Consider the following 15,794-nt stretch of genomic DNA (forward strand, 5'->3'; position numbering starts at 1 on the left):
AAGGAAGGGAGGGAGGGAGGGAGAGAAGAAGGAAAGAAAGAAAGGAAGAAAGGAAAGAAGGAAGGAAGGAAAGAAGGAAGGAAGGAAGAAGGAAAGAAGAGAAAGAAAGAAAGAAGGAAAGAAAGAGAGAAAGAAAAAGAGAAGGAAGGAAGAAAGGAAGGAAAGAAAGAAAGAAGGAAGGGGCCAGGCACGGTGGCTTATGCCTGTAATCCCAGCAATTTGGGAGGCCGCGGCGGGTGGATCACGAGGTCAGTAGATCGAGACCATCCTGGCTAACACGGTGAAACCCTGTCTCTACTAAAAATTCAAAAAATTAGCTGGGCATGGTGGCAGGCACCTGTAGTCCCAGCTACTTGGGAGGCTGAGGCGGGAGAATGGTGTGAACCCGGGAGGCCGAGCTTGCAGTGAGCGGAGATCACACCACTGCACTCCAGCCTGGGTGACAGAGCGAGACTCTGAAAAAAAAAAAAGAGAGAGGGAGGGAGGAAGGAAGGAAGGAAACAAAGAAGAAAGAAAAGAAGAAGGAAGGAAGGAAGAAAGAAAGAAAGGAGAAAGGAAAGAAAGAAGAAAAGGAAAGAAAAGAAAAAAGGTACAGATGTATAGGCTGGGGATGGTGGCTCACACCTAAAATCTTAGCACTGTGGGAGGCCAAAGCAGGTGGATTCCTTGAGCTCAGGAATTCGAGACCAGCCCTGGCAACATGGCAAAACCCTGTCTCTAAATAAATAAATAAATAAATAAAATAATTAATTAAATATATATAAAAATTATATAATACATTTTAAACTTAATCACCAACATCAATGCTGAAATAAATCAGGGGAAGGAGGAAGAGAGAAGATAATAGGAAGTTAGGAGGGGAGAAGAGTGAGGAGGAGGAAAAGAAGAAATGTATGTATGTGTAAAATACATACATACACGTGTATGTGTGCGCACATGCATTATTTTCTTTTCTGTGTGTGTGCATGCGTGTTTAGTTCAGTGGATAAGGAGCCTAACATGGCCAGGTGGCAATCTCAGCTTCTGACTAAGTGGAACCATTGTTGTCTGCTGGTAGAAACACCCCTCTGTTGGGGACCAAGACCTTTACCCAACAGAGCTCCAAGCTTCAGGAACCGGAAATGACAATTCTGTGGGTGATGACTCGGTGCGGTCATGATTCCTGGCTGTGTGTTCTGTCATGGAATGTGCGGGTCTCTGAGTCACCACACACTGTATCCTACAAGACAGAGCCTCATCTTTTCAGTGTGTTGCCTCCCAACTGGGGTTGTACCTGAGCCTTCAGGAGGTCATGCCACCATCCTGCTGTACCAGCTGTTTCTGGATAGAGGGGTATCTCAGAGACAATAAGAGCCTACTCTGCCCTGGAAGGTCCTCCACTAGGTCATGGATGAAGCCCACCCAGCAGTCCTCGCCTGTGCTGCTGAACCAGGCTGGGGGCTAAAGGCAAAGGGTGGGGGTTGGGTGGTGGAACATCACCTTTGACCCCAGCTTGGTCTAAAGTCCCCAAATGTGATCCCCTCCTGGCTAAAATATCGGGGGGAGTTCATTCTACTTGAGTCTGGGAGGAAACAACAGGGATTGATCACAGTGAAGGCTCAGTGAGAAACAAGAAATGTACACCTCCACAACCCTCCAGGGTAATATTCAAAATAAAGAGGATGACGTCCCACGACAATGTGAATGCACTGAACACTCCTGAACTGTACACTTACACTTGGCCAGAAGGATCGATTTTTATGTTGTGTATATTTTATCACAATATTTTTGTGTTTTGAGACAGGGTCTTGCTCTGTCACCCAGGCTGGGGTGCAGTGGCTCAAAATGCCTCCCAGAGTGCTGAAATTACAGGCATGAGTCACTGCACCTGGTCTTATTTTTTAGTAGAGACAGGGTCTTGCTATGTTGCTGAGACTGGTCTCTAACTCCTGGCCTCAACAAATCCTCCTGCATCAGCCTCTCAAAGTGTAGAAATTACAGAAGTGAGCCACTGCACCAGGCTTGTTTTACCATAATTAAATTAAAATAATAATAATGAGATGGGAAATGTGAGGTATTTTCACACTGCTATGAAGAAATACCCTAGACTGGGTAATTTATCAGATGAGATTGGGCATATTCAGGGTGGTACAGTCATCCACGACACTGGGTAATTTATAAAGAAAAGAGGTTTAATTGACTCACACTTCTGCATGGCTAGGTAGGCCTCAGGAAACTTACAACCATGGCAGAAGGCACCCCTTCACAAGGTGGCAGGAGAGAGAATGAGCACTAGCAAGGGAAATGCCAGACACATAAAACCATCAGATCTCATAAGACACACTCATTATGAGAACAGCATGGGAGAAACTGCCCTCCATGATCCAGTTACTTCTACCTGGTCCCGCCCTTGACATGTGGGGATTATTACAATTCAAGGTGAGATTTGAGTGGGGATACAGAGCCAAACCATATCATTCTGCCTCTAGCTCCTCCCAAATCTCTTCTCCTCACATTTCAAGACACAATCATGCCCTTCCAACAGTCCCCCAAAGTCTACACCCAGTATTAACCCAAAAGTCCAAGTCCAAAGCCTCATCTGAGACAAGGCAAGTCCCTTCTGCCTATGAGCCTATAAAATCAAAAATGGGTTAGTTATTTCCTTCCTAACACAATGCAGGTACAGGCATTGGGTAAATTCACCCATTCAAATGGGAGAAACTGGCCAAAATAAAGGGGCTATAGACCCCTTGGAAGTCTGAAATTCAATAGGGAAGTCATTGAACCTTTAACTTCCAAAATGATCTTCTTCAACTCCATGTCTTGCGTCCAGGTCATGTTGATGCAAGAGGTGGGCTCCCATGGCCTTGGACCACTCCATCCATGTGTCTTTGCAGCGTATAGCTGCCCCTTCTGGCTGCTTTCACAGGTTAGTGTTGAGTGTTTGTGACTTTTTCAGGCACACAGTGCAAGCTATTGGTGTATCTACCATTTTGGGGTCTGGAGGATGGTGGCCCTCTTCTCACAGCTGCTCTATGCAGTGCCCCAGTGGGGACTTTGTGTGGGGGCTCCAATCCTACCTTTCCCTTCTGCACTGCCCTAGCAGAGGTTCTCCATGAGGGCTCTGACCCTGCAACAAACTTCTGCCTGGACATCCAGGCATTTCTATACATCCTCTGAAATCTAGGCAGAGGTTCTCCAACCTCAGTTCTTGACTTCTGTGTACCTGCAGGCCCAAAACTTTGTGTAAGCCACCAAGCCTTAGGGCCTGCACCCTCTGAAGCAATGGCCTGACCTGACCTGACCTTGGCCCCTTTTAGCCATGGCAGGAGCTGAAACAGCTGGGACACAGGGCACTATGTCCCAAGGTGGCATAGAGCCTGGGACCCTGGGCCCAGCCCAGGAAACCATTTTTCTCTCCTAAGCCTCAGGTCATGTGATGAAAGGGGCAGCTGTGAAGGTCTCTGACATGCCCTGGAGACATTTTCCCCATTGTCTTGGTGGTTAATATTCAGCTCTTCATTAGGCAAATTTCTGCAGGCAGCTTGAATTTCTCCCCAGAAAATGGGTTTTTCTTTTCTATCACATTGTCAGGCTGCAAATTTCCCAAACTTTTATGCTCTACTTCCTCTTGAACACTTTGCCACTTAGAAACTTCTTCTGCCAGATACCCCAAATCATCTTTCTCAAGTTCAAAGTTCCACAGATCTCTAGGCCAGGAACAAAATGCTGCCAATCTCTTTGCTAAAGCATAGCAAGAATGACCTTTACCCCAGTTCCCAACAAATTCTTCATCTCCATCTGAGATCACTTCAGCCTGGACTTCATTGTTCATATCACAATCAGCATTTTGGGCAAAGGCATTCAAGAAGCCTCTAGGAAGTTCCAAACATTCCCACATCTTCCTGTCTTTTGAGCCCTCCAAGTCTCTAGGAAGTTCCAAACTTTTCCACATTTTCCTGTCTTCTTCTGAGCCCTCCAAACTGTTCCAACCTCTGCCTGTTACCCAGTTTCAAAGTTGCTTCCACATTTTCAGTTATGCTTATAGCAGCACCCAACTCCTGCTACCAATTTACTGTACTGGTCTGTTCTCACGTTGCTATGAAGAAATACCCAAGACACTGGGTTTTGTTTTGTTGTTGTTGTTGTTTTATTTTTAGTTTGTTTGTTTGTTTGCTTTTGAGAGGGAGTCTCACTCTGTCACCCAGGCTGGAATGCAGTGGTGCCACCTTGCCTCACTGCAACCTCTACCTCCGGGTTTAAACAATTCTTCTGCCTCAGCCTCTCAAATAGCTGGAGTTACAGACACCTGTCACCATACCTGGCTAATTTTTGTATTTTAGTGGAGATGAGGTTTCACCATGTTGGCCAGGCTGGTCTCAAACTCCTGACTCAAGTGATCCACCTGCCCTGACCTCCCAAAGTGGTGGGCTTACAGGCATGAGCCACTGCACCTGGCCATGACTGGGTAGTTTATAAATAAGTTTAGTTGACTCACAGTTTCACACAGCTAGGGAGGCCTCAGGAAAAATTACAATTATAACAGAAGGCACCTATTCACAGGGTGGCAGGAGAGAGTATGAGTGCGAGCAGGGTAAATGTCAGATGCTTATAAAACAATCAGAGTTCGTGAGACTCACTCATTATCATGAAAACAGCATGGGATGCCGGGCACGGTGGCTCAAGCCTGTAATCCCAGCACTTTGGGAGGCCGAGACGGGCGGATCACAAGGTCAGGAGATCGAGACCATCCTGGCTAACACAGCGAAACCCCGTCTCTACTAAAAAATACAAAAACTAGCTGGGCGAGGTGGTGGGCGCCTGTAGTCCCTGCTGCTCCGGAGGCTGAGGTAGGAGAATGGCGTAAACCCGGGAGGCGGAGCTTGCAGTGAGCTGAGATCCGGCCACTGCACTCCAGCCTGGGTGACAGAGCGAAACTCTGTCTCAAAAAAAAAAAAAAAAAAAGAAAAAATAAAACAGCATGGGGGAAGCCGGTCCCATAAACCAATTACTGCCACCTGGTTCCACCCTTGACATGTGGAGATTATCACAATTCAAGGTGAGATCTGGATGGGGATGTGGTTCCAAACCATATCAGCTAGGGACCACTATGGCAAAATCCATGTCTGAACTTGAAACCCATCCAACAAATATGTGTCAACACTAATTGTGCTTAAAAAAACACAAATGCCAACTCTAAAGTTCCTCAAATTTCAGGAGAATTTCAGCACCTTCCTTCTTTGCCTTTAGCAATTCAATATTTTAATAGCAGTGTGAAACTTCCTCATGACAAAACGTTTCTTGGTCAAGAAAAACCAACTCCAGTGAATAGTTGCCTATAAGCACAGGCCACCATGCCTGGCTAAATTTTTTAATTTTTAGTATAGACGATCTCCCTGTGTTGCCCAGGCTGGTCTCAAACTCCTGGGCTCAAGCAATCTGCCCACTTTGGGCTCTCAAAGTGCCTGGGTTATAGGCGTGAGCCACCACACCCGGCCAACTCTAAAAGATCAAGGACCACCTTCCAAGTCAGGGTGATTCACTTGTGGTCAATGTCATTTTGATGTTGGCCTTTAACCAATTTTATCTTCTTCCAGATTTGGCCAGCCCGACTCTTCCTGTGTACTGGGACCCCCTGGACAGGAGCACCTCATCTGAGAGATGGCCTGGTCTTAGGAACCGTGGCCCTGGAACCAGCTACCTGTCTTCCCAGGATCAGATCTCTATTCTTGGCCAATATTGCTGGGTGCTGGGTCACCTCCTCCATTTCTCTTTTTTTTTTTTTTTTTGAGATGGAGTCTCACTCTGTCGCCCAGGCTGGAGTGCAGTGATGGGATCTTGGCTCACTTCAACTCCTCCGCCTCCTGGGTTCAAGCAAGTCTCTGCCTCAGCCTCCCGAGTAGCTGGTATTATAGACACATGCCACCATGCCTGGTTAATTTTTGTATTTTTGGTAGAGATGGGATTTCACCATATTGGCCGGGTTGGTCTTGAACTCCTGACCTCAGGTGATCTGCCTGCCTCGTCCTCCCAAAGTGCTAGGACTACAGGCATGAGCCACTGTGCCCAGCCCATTTCTCTTCTTTTCTTTCTCTCTCTCTCTCTTTTTTTCTTTCTCTCTCTCTCTCTTTTTTTCTTTCTTCTGGGAGATTTGAGCAAGATTTTGAGGTCTTGCTCTGTCACCAGGCTGGAGTGCAGTGGCACAATCATGGCTCATTGCAACCGCGATCTCCCGGGTTCATGCCATCCTCCCACCTCAACCTCCCGAGTGGCTGGGACCAGGAATATGCCATCATGCCCAGTTAATTTTTGTATTTTTTAGCACAGATGGGATTTCACCATGTTGTCTAGACTGGTCTTAATTCCTGGGCTCAAGCAATCTGGCTGTCTCAGCCTCCCAAAGTGTCGTGGTTGCAGGCACGAGCTATCGTGCCTGGCCCCTTCCTCCATTTCTGCCCCTGCCTGGAGCTTCTGCAGAGTTTGGGCTTGAGCCCCATCCACTCCAGCCCCAGAAACCTCTCCCCACTTCAGTTCTACTTTTGTAAGCTCCAGCCTCTGTGCCCCCTCATCCTGTTCCCTGTCCCAGGGAAGTCCCCCACCTGCCTAACAGGCCTCAGAGCCAAATCAACCCAAATATTTCTTTAACAGGAAACAGCATCACAGCCATGCTGGGAAAACAAGGCTTAAAAAAAATTAGAGGCAATAAAAATCCCCAAATGACTCTGTTGTATTCTGACAGAAGGGGAGGAAAAAACAGGATTTCACAAACTGGATTTTTGGCGTCGCAAAATGGTCATCGACTCTCCCAACTTCCCAGTGAGACTGAAAGGAAAATTCCCAAAGAGCTTCTTACTCTTTTCTGTAAGTGCAGTCCATCTTCTAGTTCAATTACAGAAGGTCAGAACTGAGGTTGAGGAAAAAGAGTTCACATGAAAAAAGGAAGTAGATAAAAGATCAGGCTGGGTGTGATGGTTCATGCCTGTAATCCCAACACTTCAGGAGGCCAAGGCGGGTGGATCAATTGAGTCCAAGAGTTAGAAACCAGCCTGGGCAATACGGCAAAACCCGTCTACAAAAAATACAAAAAAATCAGCCAAGCACCTGTAATCCCAGCTACTCGGAAGGGTGAGGCAGGAAGATCACTTGAGGCCAGGAGTTTGAGACCAGCCTGGGCAACACAGCAAGATCTGTCTGTTCTTAAAAATCTATATATATTAGCTGGCATGGTGGCATGAGCCTGTAGTCCCAGCAACTCAGGAGGCTGAGGCGGGAGGATCACCTCAGCCCGGGAGATCAAGGCTGTGATGAGCAATGATGCCACTGCACTCCAGCATGAGCAATAGAGTAAGACCCTGTCTAAAAGAAAAGAAAGGAAAGGAAAACTCAGAATCCAGTCCAGAGCCTTGAAACTTTGGGGGTCCTCAGCCTAACCAAAACCTGTCCCATCCTATAACCGCAGAATTTCAAGACTGGGAGGGTCCGGGCTTGGTGGCTCACACCTGTAATCCCAGCACTTTGGGAGGCCAAGGTGGGTGGATCACTTGAGGTCAGGAGTTTGAGACCAGCCTGACCAACATGGTGAAACCCTGTCTCTCCTACAGATACAAAAATTAGCCAGACGTGGTGACAGGCACCTGTAATCCAAGCTGCTCGGCAGGCTGAAACAGGAGAATCGTTTGAACCCGGGAGGCAGAGGTTGCAGTGAGCCAAGATGGTGCCATTGCACTCCAGCCTGGGAGACAGAGTGAGACCCCGTCTCAAAAAATCAAAACAAAACAAAAAACTGTGAGGGACCATCGACCATAGAGATCTACTGGTTCAGCTGGCACATTCCTGGAGAAGCACACATTTCCCACCATAAGACAATCTGGGCCAGGTGCAGTGGCTCATGCCTGTAATCCCAGCACTTTGGGAGGCCGAGGCGGGCAGATCATGAGGTGAAGAGATTGAGACCATTCTGGCTAACACAGTGAAACCTCGTCTCTACTAAAAATACAAAAAAAATTAGCTGGGCGTGGTGGCGGCGCCTGTAGTCCCAGCTACTCGGGAAGCTGAGGCGGGAGAATTGCTTGAACCCGGGAGGCGGAGGTTGCAGTGAGCCGAGATCGCACCGTTACACTCCAGCCTGGGGGAGAGAGCGAGATTCTGTCTCAAAAAAAAAAAAAAAAAGTAAAAAAAAAAAAAAAAGACAATCTGCAAGTTACTACACAGTACCATACAGAATACCCAGGAGAGGCCGGGCGCGGTGGCTCAAGCCTGTAATCCCAGCACTTTGGGAGGCCGAGGCAGGTGGATCACGAGGTCAGGAGATCGAGACTATCCTGGCTAACATGGTGAAACCCCGTCTCTACTAAAAATACAAAAAACTAGCCGGGCGTGGTGGCAGGCGCCTGTAGTCTCAGCTACTTGGGAGGCTGAGGCGGGAGAATGGCGTGAACCCGGGAGGCGGAGCTTGCAGTGAGCCGAGATCACGCCACTGCACTCCAGCCTGGGAGACACAGCGAGACTCCGTCTCAAAAAAAAAAAAAAAAAAAAAAAATACCCAGGAGACCCACACAGGGAGGAAAACACTCTCCATTAATAACGGCCTAAAGAAGGTGGAATTGTATTTCCATCTGAGGTAAGAGACCAGAGGTGGGCAGTCAGGGCCCAAAGATTGACCATCTCCCCGAAGTCATCCAAACACCCCAGACTCCTGCAACCCTGCTCTGTTCCTTAACGCTCAGCTCTCATCTCATGTTCCAAAGCAGCTCCTCCAGTTCCTGCTGTTGCACCCACATTGAGCCAGCCGACTTGACCCAGAGAACATGATGTCACTTCTTTCTTCTCTTATCCCATTGGCCAGCCCTTATTTCCCTTCGTTGCAAGAAGAGCTGGGAAAAACAGTTGCTAGGTAGGGAGCCAGGTGCTGACCTAAAAATCCCATTGTGGTGTATGACAGTAGCGTGGGTGCTGCCGAGAACTAGCCATGTCTGCTAGAGAGGTTTCCTCTGGGAAAATCCAAGTCTTTGTATGCTGTGATTTCCCAGAATGCACTATGCTGAAGCATGAAGAATGTCACATTTTGTTTTATTTGAACTTGCTAGCATCTTGGGCACAATTCCACTTTGTTGTTAATGCCAAATCCAGGTCCCAAGGCAAAAATGTAACCGTTTTTGGATTTTGCTCCTGGCGTAGAGTCAAACTGCTCAGGTTTGACTCTGCTGAGGAGTCAAACTCCTCCGCTGGGAGGCTGAGGTGGGTGGATCGCTTGAGGTAAGGAGATTGAGACCAGCCTGGCCAACATGGCAAAACCCTGTCTCTACTAAAAATACAAAAATTAGCCAGCCATGACGGGGTGCACCTGTAATCCTAGCTACTAGGGATGCTGAGGCAGGAGAATTGATCTAACCCAGGAGGCAGAAGTCACAGTGAGCCAAGATCACCCCACTGCACTCCAGCCTGGGCAGCAGAGTGAGTCTCCATCTCAGGAAAACACACACACACACACACACACACACACACAATTGATTCTACCTCATATGATTTCATGTGGGTGGCCGGGTGCAGTGGCTCATGCCTGTAATTCCAGCACTTTGGGAGGCCAAGGCAGGCGGATCATCTGAGGACAGGAGTTCAAGACCTACCTGGCCAACATGGTGAAATCCCGACTCTACTAAAAATTTTTAAAAAATTAGCTGGGCAAGGTGACGCACGCCTGTAATCCCAACTACTGGGGAGGCTGAGGCAGGAGAATTGCTTGAACCCAGGAAGTGGAGGTTGCAATGAGCCGAGATCGCACCATTGCACTCCAGCCTGGGTGACAGAGCAAGACTTCGTCTCAAAAGAAAAAAAGAGATTGCATCTAGGAGCACCCAGCACGGCATAAGCACATACAAATGGCTCAATGAACGCTGTCATTTCTATTATTCCTCTGTCCCCTGAGCCACTAGTCCCATCTCTGAATCTCGGCTTCTTCGTTTGTGTAATCAGGGGCGTGGTAGCTAATCTCCAAAGATGATTTCAAACAATTCTTTCCCTGTCTGCACACATATACCAGTCCTGTCAAGATGTATCTGGAGGCCAAAGCCACTCCGTCTTAGATGCTAATCTGCCATGTTGACTTCTGATTACCCTCCGTTCCAGGACTACTTTATCTACTGTTAAAAACACATGCCTCCAGCCCTGGCAACCATAGTGAGACCCCATCTCTACAAAAAAAATTAATAATAATAACTAAAAATTAGCTGGGCGTGGTGCATGTGCCTGTAGTCCCAAACTGTTCAGGAGACTGAGACGGGAGGATTGCCTGAGCCCAGGAGTTTGAGTCTGCAGTGATCTAGTATTCCATCATTGCCCTCCAGAGTGACAGCCTGTCTTTTTTTCTTTGAGATGGAGCTGAGCTCTGTTGCCCAGGCTAGTGTGCAGTGGCGTGATCTCAGCTCACTGCAACCTCCACCTCCTGGGTTCAAGCAATTCTCCTGCCTTAGCCTCCTGAGTGGCTGGGATTACAGGCATGTGCCACCACACCTAGCTATTTTTTTTGTATTTTTAGTAGAGACAGGGTTTCACCATGTTGGTCAGGCTGGTCTTGAACTCCTGACCTCATGATCCGCCCACCTTGGCCTCCCAAAGTGCTGGGATAATAGGCATGAGTCACAGTGCCCAGCCCAGGAAATTACTACTGGATGCTGAAGAAAATAAGACCCAGTTATGTAACCCAGTGAGATAAACTGGAACACTTGTTTTAATCACCTCTCTTTACCTCATTGGTACAGGAGGGATTCCTGCCCTAGGATTATGGCGATGGCTGAACACAGGACACCCGAATCTGGACAGAAGGGATCCAGAGCAGTTTATGAGTCACATGTACTCACAGCTCAGGAGAGGAGGACACACTCTGCAGGGCCACACAGGGCTTGTGCCTGGTACCAGTGGATCACAAGAGGCTTTGTAGAATCAAGAGGGTAAGGTTGGCGTGGCACAGTGGCTCATGCCTGTAATACCAGCACTTTGGGAGGCCGAGGTGGGTGGATCATTTGAGATCAGGAGTTCGAGACCAGCCTTGCCAAACATGGTGAAACCCCATCTCTACTAAAATATAAAAATTAGCCGGGCGTGGTGGCGAGTGCCTGTAATCCCGTTACTTGAGAGGCTGAGGTAGGAGAATCACTTGAAACATGAAAATGGAGGTTGCAGTGAGCCAAGATCGTGCCACTGCACTCCAGCCTAGGTGATACAGCAAGACTCATCTCGAAAAAAAAAAACAAAAAAAAAAACAAAACCAAAAAAACGGTGAGGTGCTCCCTGGTTTCATGGTGTATGAGATTGACTTGTTTGTATAATTCCATGGGTGGGCTGGGAACTGAAACCAGCTACTCAGGAGGAAGCAGGAATTGTACCCAGTCCACTTGATAAGGAGGATTGCTCGGCGCTTGGCTAGAGTACATTACGTTGAAATGTTGAAAATGCCTTTTTTTTTTTTTTTTTTTGGAGACGAAGTCTCGCTCTTGTCCGTCAGACTGGAGTGCGATGGCGCGATCTCGGCTCACTGCAACCTCTGCCTCCCGGGTTCAAGCGATTCTCCTGCCTCAGCCTCCCGAGTAGCTGGGATTACAGGCACCTGAAACCACCGGCAAATTTTTGTATCTTTAGTAGAGACGGGGTTTCACCATGTTGGCCAGGCTGGTCTGGAACTCCTGACCTCAGCCTCCCAAAGTGCTGGGATTACAGGTGTAAGCCACTGCACCCGGCCAACCAGCTATTTTCTTTTAGCTGCTTATTATAAAATTCAAGATTATAATGAGTGAAAAAGGAAGGATTCAGGTCTCGGGTAGAATTAAAAGGGCATATAAAGGAGCCAGGATTTGCTGGTTTCAAACATATAAACTACCATGTAATTTCTTTCTCTGTTTCTTTCTTTCTCTCTCTCTCTTTTTTTTTTTTTTTTTTTTCTGAGACAGGTTCCAGCTCTGTCACCCAGGCTGGAGTGCAGTGGCACGATCTTGGCTTAGCGCAACCTCTGCCTCCCCAGCTCAAGCCATCCTCCCACCTCAGCCTCCTGAGTAGCTGGGACTACAGGTGCAAACTACCATGCCCGGCCAATTTTTGTATTTTTGGTAGAGACGGGGTTTTGCCCTGTTGTCCAGGCTGGAATCCAGCTCCTGGGTTCAAAGCGATCCTCCTGCCTCAGCCTTCTAAAATGCTAGGATTATAGGCGTGAGCCACTGCACCCAACCTAATTTCAGTTCTTGTTTGTTTTTTTCCTTTCCTTTTTTTTTTTTTTTGAGAAGAAATTTCCCTCTTGTCACCCAGGCTGGAGTGTAATGGCATGATCTTGGCTCACTACAACCTCCGCCTCCTGGGTTCAAGCAATTCTGTCTCAGCCTCCTGAGGAGCTGGGATTACAGGCACCCGTCCCCATGCCTAAGTAATTTTTGTATTTTTAGTAGAGATGAGATTTCACCACGTTGGCTAGACTGGCCTCAAACTCCTGACCTCAAGTGATCCACCTGCCTCAGTCTCCCAAAGTGCTGGGATTATAGGCGTGAGCCACCGCGCCCGGCCCTAATTTCATTTTTTAAACAATGAGATCAGTTTCTTTTATAATAAACTTAGCCTCGCAGTAAAAGATTTTTAAAAATATCTTGGCAGTCTTTGCACCTAGGACAGAACCTGGCATGGGGCTTATCCACATTGACATCTGAACAAATGCGGTCTGAGACTTGTTCAACCTCTATTTCTCAAGTTCCTGCCTGCAAACGGACAACAGTCTGTTACCTCAAAAAAAGCAAGAGCAGAACAAGTGACTCCAGCAAAAAGTAGGGCATCTGGGGAGCTGAGATGACTGAAAGCCACCAGGAAGGTACTTTCCAGGCAAAGTTAAATTTTTGTTTCTGGGCCGGGCGCAGTGGCTCAAGCCTGTAATCCCAGCACTTTGGGAGGCCGAGGCGGGCGGATCACAAGGTCACGAGATCGAGACCACAGTGAAACCCCGTCTCTACTAAAAATACAAAAAATTAGCCGGGCGCGGTGGCGGGCGCCTGTAGTCCTAGCTACTCAGGAGGCTGAGGCAGGAGAATGGCGTGAACCCAGGAGGCGGAGCTTGCAGTGAGCCGAGATCGCGCCACTGCACTCCAGCCTGGGCAACAGCGTGAGACTCCGTCTCAAAAAAAAAAAAAAAAAAAAAAAAAAAATTTTTTTCTGGCATCCCCCTCTTCCTCCATCAGCCACAGATTGCTCCCTACAAGAGGTGACCTGTGATGCCAAGTCAGTGATGCTCAGGGCTGGGTGCTGTGATCTTCCTCCAGGTGTCAAGGAACTTGCAGGAAATGGTCAGACCAATTCGGGCTGCCACGACGAAGCAAGTGAGGCTCAGAAAAGTAGTCACCCAGCCAAGATTTGAACTGTGCTCTCTCTGAGGATAAACTCATGCTCTGTCAACTACATCAGGGGATTTCAAGCTTTCTCCCAAAGCCCTTGCCCTGTGAATACCCAGGAGACCCATAAAAGTCCCAGATCTCAGATGAGGATAAAAATACATGCCATCATTTGCATGTTACAATGCAAAACCTGTGGTACTCACCTGCTTCAGCAAGCAGGATGGTATGTGGATGCCCTCAGACTCCACTCTGACCTGGGTACATCAGAGCAGCTGTGCTGGGCCTCCACTCTAAGGGCACTTTTGTGGTGTCATTCATTCAACCATTATTGAGGGCCACCATGCTCCAGGCCCTGGCACACAGTGGACTGTACCCAGGGAGACAGCCTGGGCATAGGGAGGCAGCCTAGGCACAGGGAGGCAGCCTGTGTACAGGGAGGTAGCCTGGGTAGAGGGAGGCAGCCAGTGAGGCCAGAGTGCCTGCATCTGCAGCACATTCAGCTATGTGATGCTGAGTATGTGAATTACTGGTCTGTTTTCTCTTCTGTGGGATGGCAGTAATACAGACTTTCTCCTCCCAGGGTGGCCAGGAGAAATGGATGAGTTAAGGCATGTACACAGTACCAGGCATATAGCAAGCAGTCTCATATTCTTCTTTTCTTTTCTTTTTGAGATAGGGTCTGGCTCTGTCACCTAGACTGGAGTGCAGCGGTGCGATCTTGGCTCACTGCAACCTCCGCCTCCCAGGCTCAAGCCATTCTCCCACCTCAGGCTTCCCACGTAGCTGGGACTACAGGCATACACCACCATGCCCAGTTAGTTTTTGTATTTTTTTGTAGAGATGGGGTTTCACCATGTTACCCAGGCTGGTCTCGAGCTCCTGGGCTCAAGGGATCCATCTGCTTCAGCTTCCCAAAGTACTGGGATTACAGACTTGAGCAACTGCGCCCAGTCTCTCATTTCTTTATTACTATTATTTGATAACTGGATGGATGGATTTAATTACAAAATTGTAAGATACATAGGAAAGGCCATGGTTAAACCCATTTTACAGGTGAGAAAAATTGAGGCTTGGGGCCACTGAAAAAGGTTGCCAGGAATAGAGTAGGTAGAATTATTCCCATTTCATAGACAAGTAGACTGAGGCTCAGGGAGTTAAGTCACCAGCTCAAGGTCAGTATCAGTGTCAGAGCCAGGCCCAGGCCCCTCTGGCCCCCTCTTTGAACTCTGAACTTTGGGGCAGTGTTTCACAGAAGGCACAGATGGCCTCAGTGACAGGAAAGGCCCAGGAAGACAGGTGGCCTGAGATAGCTGATGTCCTGCAGCAGCGTGTACTCCTCCAGCTGAATCGGCCTGGGCCTCACCTCCTTGGTCCTCACCTGCTCAGACTCTGCAGGAAGCCCCCTGGGAAATGGCTCAACCCAGAGTTTGTGCTCAGGAAACCTGTCCTCCCACTGCCACTGGGCTCAGCGCCTAACCCTGGCTCCATGGCTGATAGGGATTGATTGATTGATTGATTGATTTAGAGACACAGTCTCACTCTGTCAGCCAGGCTGGAGTGCAGTGGCATGATCTCGGCTCACTGCAACCTCCGCCTCCTGGGCTCAAGTGATTATTCTGCCTCAGCCTCCTCAGTAGCTGGGGTTACAGGTGTGTGCCACCACGCCCGGCTAATTTTTGTATTTTTAGTAGACTCCTGACCTCATGAAATAGAAATAATACCCCGAGGGAAAACTATCAAAAGTTTGTAATTGGCTGGGTGCGGTGGCTCACACCTGTAATCCCTGAACTTTGGGAGGCCGAGGTGGGCGGATCGCCTGAGATCAGGAGACCGAGACCAGCCTAACCAACATGGTGAAACCCTGTATCTACTAAAAATACAAAAGTTAGCTGGGAATGGTGGCAGGCACCTGTAATCCCAGCTACTCGGGAGGCTGAGGCAGGAGAATCACTTGAACCCGGGAGGCAGAGGTTGCAGTGATCCCAGATGGTGCCACTGCACTCCAGCCTGAACAACAGAGTGAGACTCCGTCTCAAAAAAAACCAAAAATAGTTTGTAATTATAGAAGGGAAGGAGCGGCCGGGCGCGGTGGCTCAAGCCTGTAATCCCAGCACTTTGGGAGGCCGAGACGGGCGGATCACGAGGTCAGGAGATCGAGACCATCCTGGCTAACACGGTGAAACCCCGTCTCTACTAAAAAATACAAAAAACTAGCCGGGCGCGGTGGCGGGCGCCTGTAGTCCCAACTACTCGGGAGGCTGAGGCAGGAGAATGGCGTGAACCCGGGAGGCAGAGCTTGCAGTGAGCTGAGATCCGGCCACTGCACTCCAGCCTGGGCGGCAGAGCGAGACTCCGTCTCAAAAAAAAAAAAAAAAAAAAAAAAAAAAGGGAAGGAGCTCCTGTCTTTCTTTTCTCTTCTCCTTTTTTTTTTTTTTTTGAGACGGAGTCTCGTTC

General features: G+C 48.4%; 4 protein-coding genes across 30 annotated transcripts in view; 3 read left to right on the forward strand and 1 right to left on the reverse strand.

Annotated features, from left to right (window-relative positions):
- TSPO (translocator protein) overlaps positions 1–15,794 on the reverse strand; it is a 677,237-nt gene that overhangs the window by 489,022 nt on the left and 172,421 nt on the right. The gene's annotated exons all lie outside the window — the stretch shown is intronic.
- LOC126963616 (NADH-cytochrome b5 reductase 3) overlaps positions 1–15,794 on the forward strand; it is a 414,164-nt gene that overhangs the window by 346,091 nt on the left and 52,279 nt on the right. The window contains exon 1 of one of the 26 annotated variants that reach the window (XM_050805945.1): positions 5,033–5,055. The exons of 24 other annotated variants lie outside the window; for them this stretch is intronic. The gene's annotated coding sequence lies outside the window, so the exon portion shown is untranslated. Of the gene's footprint in view, positions 1–5,032; positions 5,056–12,790; positions 12,795–15,794 lie in introns of those variants that run through there. One more of the 26 variants, XM_050805955.1, reaches the window with a different exon arrangement.
- Positions 1–15,794, forward strand: part of LOC126963638 (ribosomal RNA-processing protein 7 homolog A) — a 198,025-nt gene that overhangs the window by 24,070 nt on the left and 158,161 nt on the right. The window lies entirely within an intron of this gene.
- The window catches only part of LOC126964031 (ribosomal RNA-processing protein 7 homolog A-like), a 141,675-nt gene that overhangs the window by 20,955 nt on the left and 104,926 nt on the right, over positions 1–15,794 (forward strand). The window lies entirely within an intron of this gene.

Source organism: Macaca thibetana, chromosome 10 (genome assembly GCF_024542745.1).
Source record: "Macaca thibetana thibetana isolate TM-01 chromosome 10, ASM2454274v1, whole genome shotgun sequence".
Classification (NCBI taxonomy): Eukaryota; Metazoa; Chordata; class Mammalia; order Primates; family Cercopithecidae; genus Macaca; species Macaca thibetana.